General features: G+C 36.2%; 1 long non-coding RNA gene and 1 pseudogene across 1 annotated transcript; one reads left to right on the top strand and one right to left on the bottom strand.

Moving 5' to 3' along the window:
- The first annotated feature begins 1172 nt into the window (after positions 1-1172).
- Positions 1173-6440, top strand: LOC148781737 (uncharacterized). Its single transcript, XR_016058253.1, has 2 exons — positions 1173-2228; positions 6001-6440. It is a non-coding gene; the product is annotated as an uncharacterized LOC148781737 (long non-coding RNA).
- A 3383-nt stretch (positions 6441-9823) lies between these two features.
- Positions 9824-9947, bottom strand: LOC148781736 (U2 spliceosomal RNA; annotated as a pseudogene).
- Positions 9948-10225: the final 278 nt, after the last annotated feature.

The following is a 10225-nucleotide window of genomic DNA, read 5'->3' as shown; positions in this document are numbered from 1 at the left end:
GGTTTTAATACATGACTCCTGCTTTAAAAGGATTCCTTATTACCATAAATTATGTTATGAAATGTCATTATATATAGATAGGCCGAAATGCAATGGTGCTGATCTACTTACTGGGCTTTTAGCTCATTCCTCTTATTTTCCCCTCTGTGTAGAGTGATAACCTCTGATTCTTGAGAAGAGGGCAACTGGACAATTGTGGCAGGCGACTGAAGCTCGAGACTGGACAATGAACTTTTTGATAGTAGGTGTCTGGTGGCGATGCCACAATGTTGTTTTGATGTAATATTGTAATTTTGCTATCAAGCCGGTAGTGCCTTGGACAGAATTGTAAAGAACTTTTTAAAATTGTATATATATATAATGGTTTTAATTTGTGCAGTTTTATGATGCATGATGAATGAGTTTTTATTTCTTTCATGGTTTTCTTTGATGCCGCATTTCTAAATATGTTGAGCCACTCTCACCTGAGTAACGTTCGCTACCTCTAGTCACGATCCCGCACTCCGTCGTCCTCCTGGAAGTATGGTAAGCGACAGGGGGTGGGGTCGTGACAATTAAATAATGGAATTAATATTATATTACATAATGACAACAAGTCTATCAAAATTATATTTTTATTTAGGGAAGGTTTCTCTGTATCTCCCATTTTTTAAACTCATTTCTCAAGACAAGGTTTCAAAACCTTTATTGTGTAGTAAGGTTTAAATCTTTTTTATCTTGTAACCCCCTTGATCCAAATAACCCATTTTAACCACTTATTATTGACTCAAACAAATCATAAAATGACATATTTTTCTCTCAAGCCTTGGGTTCTTCTTTCTTCATAAATTTTCCCCGTGTCTCTCTCTCAAGACCGAGCATAATGTCTCTCTCTCTGGGCCAAACTTTGGCTTCTCATTCGTAAAGCTCTCGTGTGCAAAATCAGTTCTAGAATGACCTCAGAAGCCCAAAACAACATCTTCTAATGAAATTTTTGAGCTAGGCTCAATTTGATTGTTTAGAGCCTGGGCTCTATATAAACTTTCCCCAATAATGGAATGGTCATTCTTTTTCAATATAAGTTCAATTTTTGGCCGGTCAAATTTAACAATTAAGTAACACAAAAATTATGACGTAGAGTATACGTGAGGGAGACGCGCTCCGTAAATATATACGATTTAGATATGGAAAAAGTTTATATAGAACCGAGGATCACCGTCGTTTGTTGCCTGTTCGTCTCGCTGTCAAGCACTTTTCGGCTTGCTTCAGTAGTGTTGATTGATAATTCTGATCTTGAAGACTATCTTTTGGCTGTGGATACCTACCTCTGTTGGTGATTTTGCTGTCCATCCGCAAGGCACCCTCCCTGTGTTCTGTGGCTGTCAACTAGATTTAGACCTTTATTTATGGCTTTTTCTTCGTCTGGTGGTGATGAGGGTTATCTACAGGACCATCTTCTTCTTGAAGATATCAAGCCTACTGATTTGTGCCCTTGGCTGCTTCTCAGCCAGCCTTAAATGATTCTCATCTCTTCGCAGCCTCCTCTCCTGTTGATGATGACGCTGGTCTTCAACAGGAGCTCTTGATTCTGCCCCCCCTATAGCAGTCTCGGATGCTCCTGTTTGTGCCGTCTAAGAGACTCTGCTCATGGGCAGTTGGCGGACCTATCCTCTGTCCAGGTTTCTCTCGAGGCAGCGCCTTTGTTTCCCTCAGCCTTTGCTGCTGCTCACCCCGACCCTCTAGCTTCATCTGTTGCTGAGCTCGAGCCCTCGTCAGCTTATGCTATCGTTGATTGTATGGTTCCGACTGGTTTTGCTCCTTCTGATGTCGCAGCGCCTTTGCCGACTCTCAACTCGAATATCTCCGATAACCACTTTGCTTATTTTGAGATGTTTCCTTTCGGGCCCCTCAGAACCTTGTTTTGGATGCAGTCATTTTGACTGATTACGTGTTTCCTTAGGCGCCCATTGCAGAGGCAACCCATGATGCTCTTGAGCACCCTTTGGCTGATGCGGTCATTGTGCTACCAACTATTGAAATCCTGAAATCCAGGAGAGCGTCTAAATCCACCTCTTTCCCTTCGCGCTCCTCTACAAGAACTGCTGCTCGCAGTACCTCTCTTCGACCTACTGGTGATGGTGTGATTTTCAAATGGGGCTCATCATTTTCTGAGCCTTCTTCTTGCAACTCCAGTGGATCCTCTTTTATGACATCAGGACCTTTTGAAGATGGTGGCTTCGATGGTCCAGGTAATACCTCATCTTCCCATGTTTGGGAACTCTGTGATGAGTGCCGAAGCAAAGAGGTCCTTTTTTTGGTGAATAAATATAAACCTTATGCTCTGATCTTATAAGAAACCAAACGGAGTAGTCCTTCCCTTTCAGATGCTAAACAAATTTGGGGTAATGGGTCTTTATGTTTTGAAGGAGTTGATGCAATTGGTAGTTCTAATGGCAGGTGGGTGCTTTGCGACCCAACAGCTCTTCTTTGTTGTCAAATTTTGAAATCTAAAAAGATTTTTTAGCTATCATTTGGTCTTTATTGGGTGATAAGGGACTTTATTGGGTGCTCATAAATGTTATGGGCCTTGTTCTCTTGCTTTAAAAGCGGCTTTTTTGGATGATGTTAAGGAAATTGTTGTTTCTTCAGGTCTTCTTGTGTGCATTGATGAAGACTTTAAATTTGATCCGTCATTTTGATGAAATCTCCTCTAACACTCGCATGAACTCGCACATGCATCTGTTTAATGACTTCATCATGGGTAATGATCTACTCGACCTTCTGGTGTTACTTAGTCCAATAATTCTTCCAACCACCTTATTCTCTCGAAACTGGACCGTTTTTTAGTCTCTGAATCTTCTTGGGAGAGGGTTTTTTCGTTTGTCAAAGTAAATGCCTTAACTAATCTCTCGTCATACCACTTGCCCATCTGCTCTGCTTGGACTCCGAAGATGTGGTTCACGGTCCTAGACCTTTTCGCCTTGAAATTGGTTGGTTGGATGAACCTGAAGTTGTTGATCTGGTTAAACAAATTTGGACTAGATGTTATGCTCATGGTAGCTTTGGATACCAATTTCACAAAAATCTAGTTTCCCTGAAACATAAAATTATGCCCTAGAAAAAAGAAACTAGACATCATATCAAAGGCAAGATTGAGACCACCATTATGGATTTAGAATTGCTTGAAAACTCAATCCAAAATAACCATGCTTTGTTTGTTGATGTTATGAGCAGCAAACATGTGTTGCTTCTTAAACTGCATGACTATATTAGACTGGAGGAAATTTATTAGAAGCAAAGGTCTCGTGTCCAATGGTTTAAAGAAGGGGACATGAATACAAAATTTTTTCATGCTATCACTAATGCCCGTAAAAGGGCAATTATTGCTGAATAATTGCTATCACTAATGCCCGTAAAATGCTGAATGCTATCACTAATGCCCGTAAAATGCTGAAAATGCAATTATTCAGCATTTTCAAAGGGCATTCTGCTTTGAATATCAACTTGGGGTTTCTTTGGACAGTGTTCCTTTCAAAACCTTTCCACCTCATCTTGTTGAGGAACTTGAAAAGGATGTCTTTGAAGAAGAAGTTAATCAGTAGTTTGTGCTCGCCCAGGTGACAAGGCACCTGGTCCAGATGGTTTTTCCCTTATTTTCTTCCAATGGTTATGGTATCTGCTGAAGTCTGACCTCTTGCTTTTGATTAAGGAATTTATGAGTGCAGATATTATGCTCAAAAGCATTAATTCCATATATATTTCCCTTACTCCCGAGAAAGATATTATTGTTGATATTGGAGATATAAGACTCATCAGTCTTTTATCTGCTCTCTATAAAATTGTTGCAAAAGTTCTTGCAGAAAGTCTTAAATCTGTTCTCCCTCATGTTATTTCGGGTGAACAAACTGCTTTCATTCAGGATAGAATGATTTCAGATAGCATCCTTATTACTCAGGAGTTCATCCACTTCAGAACCCTTCAAGGTAGAGCTGGAGTGGCAATTAAACTAAACATGGAGAAGGCTTTTGACAGAGTTGATTGGCAAGTTCTGCAATATATTATAAGTCATATGGGTTTTGGGATTAAATGGATTTCTTGGATCTTAGGTTGTCTCTCCTCAACTCACTTTCATATCTTCATCAATGGTAGTCCGAAAGGTTTCTTCAAGGCGACTAGGGGTATTAGACAAGGGGACCCTCTTTCTCCATTTCTCTTCACCCTGGTTCCTGAGGGATTCAGTTTGATGTTCAAAATATTGAGGGCAAAGATCATGTGTCGGGCTTCAAAGTGTCAAACGGAGGGCCTGTTTTCGCTCATTTGTAATATGCTGATGATACTTTGATATTTTGTGATGCAGATCCTTGTCAAATCAAGAATTACGTGCTACCATCTCGCCCTAGGTCTTAAGGTCAATTTCCATAGAACCTCTTTGGTATAGGTCTCTTGCAACCAAGATATTGTGGAGCCTCTTGCTCTTATTCTTGGTTGTAAAGTAGATAAGTTCCCTCTTACGTATTTGGGGGTTACTATTTCTGATATGAACCTTACTCGAGCAGTCTCGGACCCACTTATTCACAGATATCGAGTTAAATTTGACCTTTCAAAAATTAGGACCCTGTTTTTGGGTAGCCGTATAACTTTGGTCAAATGTACTTTTGCCAATCCGCCTATTTTCTTAATTTCTTTGATGCAAATGCCAGGGCATGTGATTAAAATTATTGAGAGGTATATGTGCAACTTTATTTGGGGGCCTATTGATGAAAATCAAATAAACTTTCATCTTGTTGCCTGAGACAAAGTACGCACTCCAGTTAGCATGATGGGACTTGGTATTCGTAAATTAAAATTGATGAATGGGGCTCTCCTTTCTAAATAGTGGTGGAGAATTATTCAAGACCCAAATCATCTTTGGAAAGATGTCTTGGCTGCTAAATATGGGTTTGTTCAGTTTTCTCATCTTATCAAGAAGGGGTGTGGTGGTTTTTTTTCTTCTCAAATTTGGAAAGGTGGTTTAAGTTGCAAAAGAGTGGTTTCCAGCAATGTTTGGTGGCATATTGGAAATGGGGAGGATACCTTTTTCTGGTTCAATAAATGGATCGAAGACTGCCCCTTATCTTTCTCATTTCTAGATCTTTTTGCAAGGGTGTCACTTCCTTCAGCGAAAGTTGTAGACCTCTCCTCCTCTGCATCCTCTTCGCTGGGTACTTTTTGGGATATTGGGTGCACTTATAACAGGCTACCGAACTGTGTTATCTTGAAATATTAGAACTTGCTAGAACTTCTACAAGATGTATATCTTTCTAATGCAGGCTCAGACAAGATTGTTTGGAAAAGAGAAAGTGATGGGCTTTTCTCAGTGAAATCTTCTTGTTGGCTTCTCTATCATGACCGTGTGAGATGGTCTAATTCTACTCTTCAAACTATATCGAAGTGGCCTGTTTCAATGAAGATTTGAGGCTTTCTCTGGGTAGCTCTGCAAGACAAATGCCTTTCTATCGATAATCTTCACATTAGAGGCAATATTTTACCTAACATTTGTCTTCTCCTCAAGAATGATGAGGAGTCAGGGAACCATCTTTTTATGCACTGCTCTTTTGCTTCCAGTATTTGGAGTTGGGCATTCGAGATTTTGGGCTTATTTCTTGTACTTCCTACAAATTTAATAAATATCATTCATCATCTATCTCCCGTCTGCTTGCCTTATAAAAGTGTTCTGATTTGGAAACAATTTAGGAGTTCTAACATTTGGCAGATCTAGTTAGAGCACAATAGGAGAACCTTTGACGAGATATCTCTCTCTATTGATGATATTAAAGATCGTATCTTGCAAATCTCTCTGTGATTAGTTTCCTTTAACCACAGAAGGGCATAATGTTTCCCGTACCAATATCTTTATTAATTTTAAGAATATTGTGCTCTCCTATTCTCTTATATCTCGCTCTCACTCAATTTGGAGAGCGCCTCCCGAATCCCTTAAACTTAATTTTGATGGCAATTCCCTTGGCAACCATGGTCTTGCAGGAATTGGTAGTTCGTTCCGAAACCATGAAGGCTCAATCATTTTTTCTTGTGTTGGTCCTTGTGGCAACACCACAGCTAACTAGGCAGAAATTTCATCCATTTTACAAGGGTTAGAAATTATCGTCAACAAAGGCTTTTCTGGATCGTTTCTTATGGAAGGTGCTCCCTCAATGTTATCAAGTGGTACAAGCAAGAGGAAAAAATTCCTTGGTCTCTTCATACTTTTGGATTGCAAATTCTAGACCTTTGTTCCACACCGGGCCTTCACTTCTCCTTCTCTCATGTCTATCGAGAGGCTAATGGGATAGTTGATAGTCTTGCTAAACGTATTACCCTTTTTCCTTCTCTGCTTGTTTTTTATGCTTAAATAGCCGCGTTGTAATCTGATGTTGTTACAACACCCCTTCAATAAAAAGTTATAACATTGTCAAAAAAAAAAAGGAAGAGCCCACCTCAAAAATTTCTCTAGAAGAGGTTGTTTTGATGCCCAAATATCTTCAAATTGATCATCTTTACATCAAGATACATGGATACGAAAAACAAAAATGTATTTTAAGTTTTGGAATAGTGCATCTTCTAACACATTTTTTGACCATCAATTTTTAAGATTTTCAAGTTTTCATAGATATGCTCGATCTACGTTATTTTTCAAGCTTTAAATTTTATAATTAAAAATGAAAATATATTTTAACGCTATCACAAAGATTTCCAGTATTGAAATCACATATCTCAACACTATTTGAAAGTTCGCTTTACGTTGATTGTTTAGAGCTTCGGCTCTAAACAAACCGCACCCTTTAGATATTTCCATTTTCTCATGCTTAAGAAATATCATAGTAACTTAGAAATGTTTTAGCAATTTTTATTGTTCATTCATGAATTTGACCTAAGTTTAGTTGATATAAAATGTGTTTTATATTTTTAATAAATTATTTACTGCATTTTTAATATGCCACAATTTTGGAACCAGAAAATCTTCCTGAGTAGCTTTTCCGTTGTGATTTTTTATTTTAGTAAATTTGTTCATAATTTACTATTATTTTTATCTTCCTATTTAACGTAACATTATAGAAGGATATATAAGTTAATATTGTTAAATTATTTCTTTTAAATGAATAATATAATATAATAATATAAATTTATTTTTTTACTTTATGATATAATATACAATATTTTCAAAACTCTTAAGATATATTTTTGGAAATATATTTATTTTATATTATAACGAATAATTTTTCATAGATATTTCTATTTCTACTGACGTGTTTTAAGCATACGATTCAGATATTTCTATTTCACATGGTTAAGAAATTATTTGATGTATTAATAGAAACTATAATAAATGAGAAAAGTTTCAGCAATTCTTGTTGTTAACTCAAGAATTTTACCTAAGTTTATTTCATATAAATATGTCATATTTTTAATGGAGATTGTATAACATAAGATTAGAATTAAAATAAAAAATATTATGCGTTTAACCATATGATCCATCAAATAATTTGATAAAACAAATGATATACTATAAGATAGGAATGCGTAAGATGACAAATAAAATTTAGTGAAAGCCTTATTGTTATTGTAAGATTGTGACATGTAATCATTTGAGAGTTCAAAATCATATATGAATTACTAACTATACATATTTGACTATTGATTTTCATTTTCTTATGAAAGCAAAGTTCTATTTATCTATAAACTTAGATCTAATTTAACTTTATATGAACTAGTATTTTTATTAAATAAATTATAATTATATAGAATACGTGCATATGCATGTACATGCGTGTGCGGAGAGACAGATTGTAGTTCAGTAATAAATCTTTCGAAGTATACCGGATTTTCTCAAAAGAATAATTTTCAACTCTTCGGATAGACGGATAGACTTAGAGAGAAAGAGAGAGAATTGAAGCGTCCTCTTTTTAGAAAGAGAGAGATAGAGAGAAAGAATGAGAGTGAGAAAGAGAGGGTCTAAGATAGACATAAGGGTGGGAATTTGGGTATCGACTTTTCCAAATGATTTCATTCTCATAGTTTCTTAGCATTATAGTCTACCGTTGTATGAAATCACTCCCCTACATGTATAAAATCCAGTATTAATAAAATAATTTACTACAAAAAAGTTAACTTTAATTATAGTTATCTATAACTATTTATGAATAACTAGAATCCTACCATAATGAAATGCACTCCCCCTGTGGGAGCGTCCTTTTTCTTTTATGAGGGCTATATCTCCCCTTTTCCTTGTATATGTTATGTACAGTATACTTCAACACATCCTAAACCATCCAATTTGACATTTGATGGCTAAGAGTAATCGTAACCTCCTTGTAACAATGATAAATGGCCCTCCTCGTATACAATCTTTTATTTTATTATTTCCCCTTTTTCTCTTTTCGTATGGCCGAATTTTTTTTTTTTTTCGGCTTCTTTCTACTTAATAACATATTTTATCTTCCAATCCTCTTTCCAACACGTCAGTAAAGATTACTTTACTTTATGTTAATATATTTAAAATTTATAAAGAGATGAGTTACAAGACCAAAGAGTTCATTTTATTGAAACATTGTTCGCAAAACTGCCTGATCTATCAGCTAACCACCTGGTTAGAGGTTTTGGACGGTTAGGGTGATCAACCAGTATTTAAAAAATAAAAATTCAAAAAAACATATATAAATTTTTAAAATTAAAGAATTTGATTTGTAATGCATTTTTAAATATTCTTTACATTATAGTAAAGATTAAAAAATGTTTTGGTCATTAATACTTTCTTTTATGTTTTTCTATCTGTTTTAGAAAAATTTAAAAATAGCCCTTGAAAAAATATAAAATGGATTTTAACCTATTTCCAGTTGGACCGCTCCCAGACTCATGTCCGGTTAATCATTCTGGTTTGATTTTGCTAACACTGATTGAAATCAACTAATCATTCTGGTTTGATTTTGCTAACACTGACTGAAATCAACGAATTTATGAGGAAACATACCACTTCATGAAACCGTTTTACTCGTTAAGAGATTGAAGAAGCCGTTTGATCACTGAAATTTTTGAAGAGTTAGTAACATGAACATAGGACTCTATACTACCAATTTGTGGGATCCGTAATTTTGGTCACACGACCATCTTTAAATCGTGTTAAACCAAAACCCATCGACCTTTTATTGCTGGGCCAAATTGAGGTCCATTGATTGACAATAAGATCAGAGAAACTGTGATTTGCACCGAACTTAAAGAGTGCAACTGGACGCTATTTTGACTTTTAGTCGGGTCGGTTGTATCTTGGGAGTGAACTTACTGGGAACGAATTATATCTTGGAACCAAAGTAGAAAAAGTAGCTAGGTAGAAACGGACCCGATCAGGTTATCCAGACTCGCCCACTGGATGAGTCAGTTTACTGCGAGGGGTTGGACACCTTACCTACCTTTGGATGTTTCTTACGCGGCTGATTAGCCTGATTAGCTTGGTTATATCTTGAGTTTGGTGGTCAAGCTCGGGATATTAAAAAAAATTAAATAATAAAAAAATAAAACCTTAAAAATAAAAATTTATTTGTATAATATTTTTATATATTTTTTATCATTTTTTTAAATATTTTTTATCATTTTGAAAAAGATGTGAAAAATGTTTCTACCATGAATATTCTTTTTAATCAGTGGAAAACTATCAACCGTCTAATAAGGGGAGAAAAGAGAAAGCAATGGAGAGACAGAAAGTGGCGAGAGAGGAGGGCAGAGAAAGAGAAAGAGAGGAACAAAGTAGAAAAAGACAGAAATTTGGATTGATTTGATAGGAGAGAGAATGAGAGAGGAGAAAGAGGAACACAATAGAAAATGACAAAAATTTGGATTGATTTGGTAGGAGTGTGCCTTCCCAGGCAATACTGCAACGCAAGGGTGACGACAAGAACCGATACTACACCCGATCTTAGCCAAAAGGCCGAGAAAGGTATGCTTAGATCAGTGGTTGCTGTCTGCTTTTACGAGCCCTATGCCGCACTCAACTTCTCGACCTCATTGACGTGGGATTACAATCATATAGCCCACTTTGTTGTAGTAAGAGAACACCCATGGCAACAAAATGTCCAAAAAAGAAGAAGCAGAAGAAGAATATTAATCAACATCCATAAAAGGTTTACCATAGCAAATCATTAATCAACATCCATAAAAGGTTTACCATAGCAAATCATCTCCTCCTATATACCAAAAGAAAAAAAAGAAGAACAATTGA

This window comes from Amborella trichopoda, chromosome 6, assembly GCF_054954075.1.
Source record: "Amborella trichopoda isolate Santa Cruz 75 chromosome 6, AtrichopodaSantaCruz75HAP2 v2.0, whole genome shotgun sequence".
In the NCBI taxonomy this organism is placed as follows: Eukaryota; Viridiplantae; Streptophyta; class Magnoliopsida; order Amborellales; family Amborellaceae; genus Amborella; species Amborella trichopoda.
This window is presented reverse-complemented; position numbering and strand designations above follow the sequence as displayed.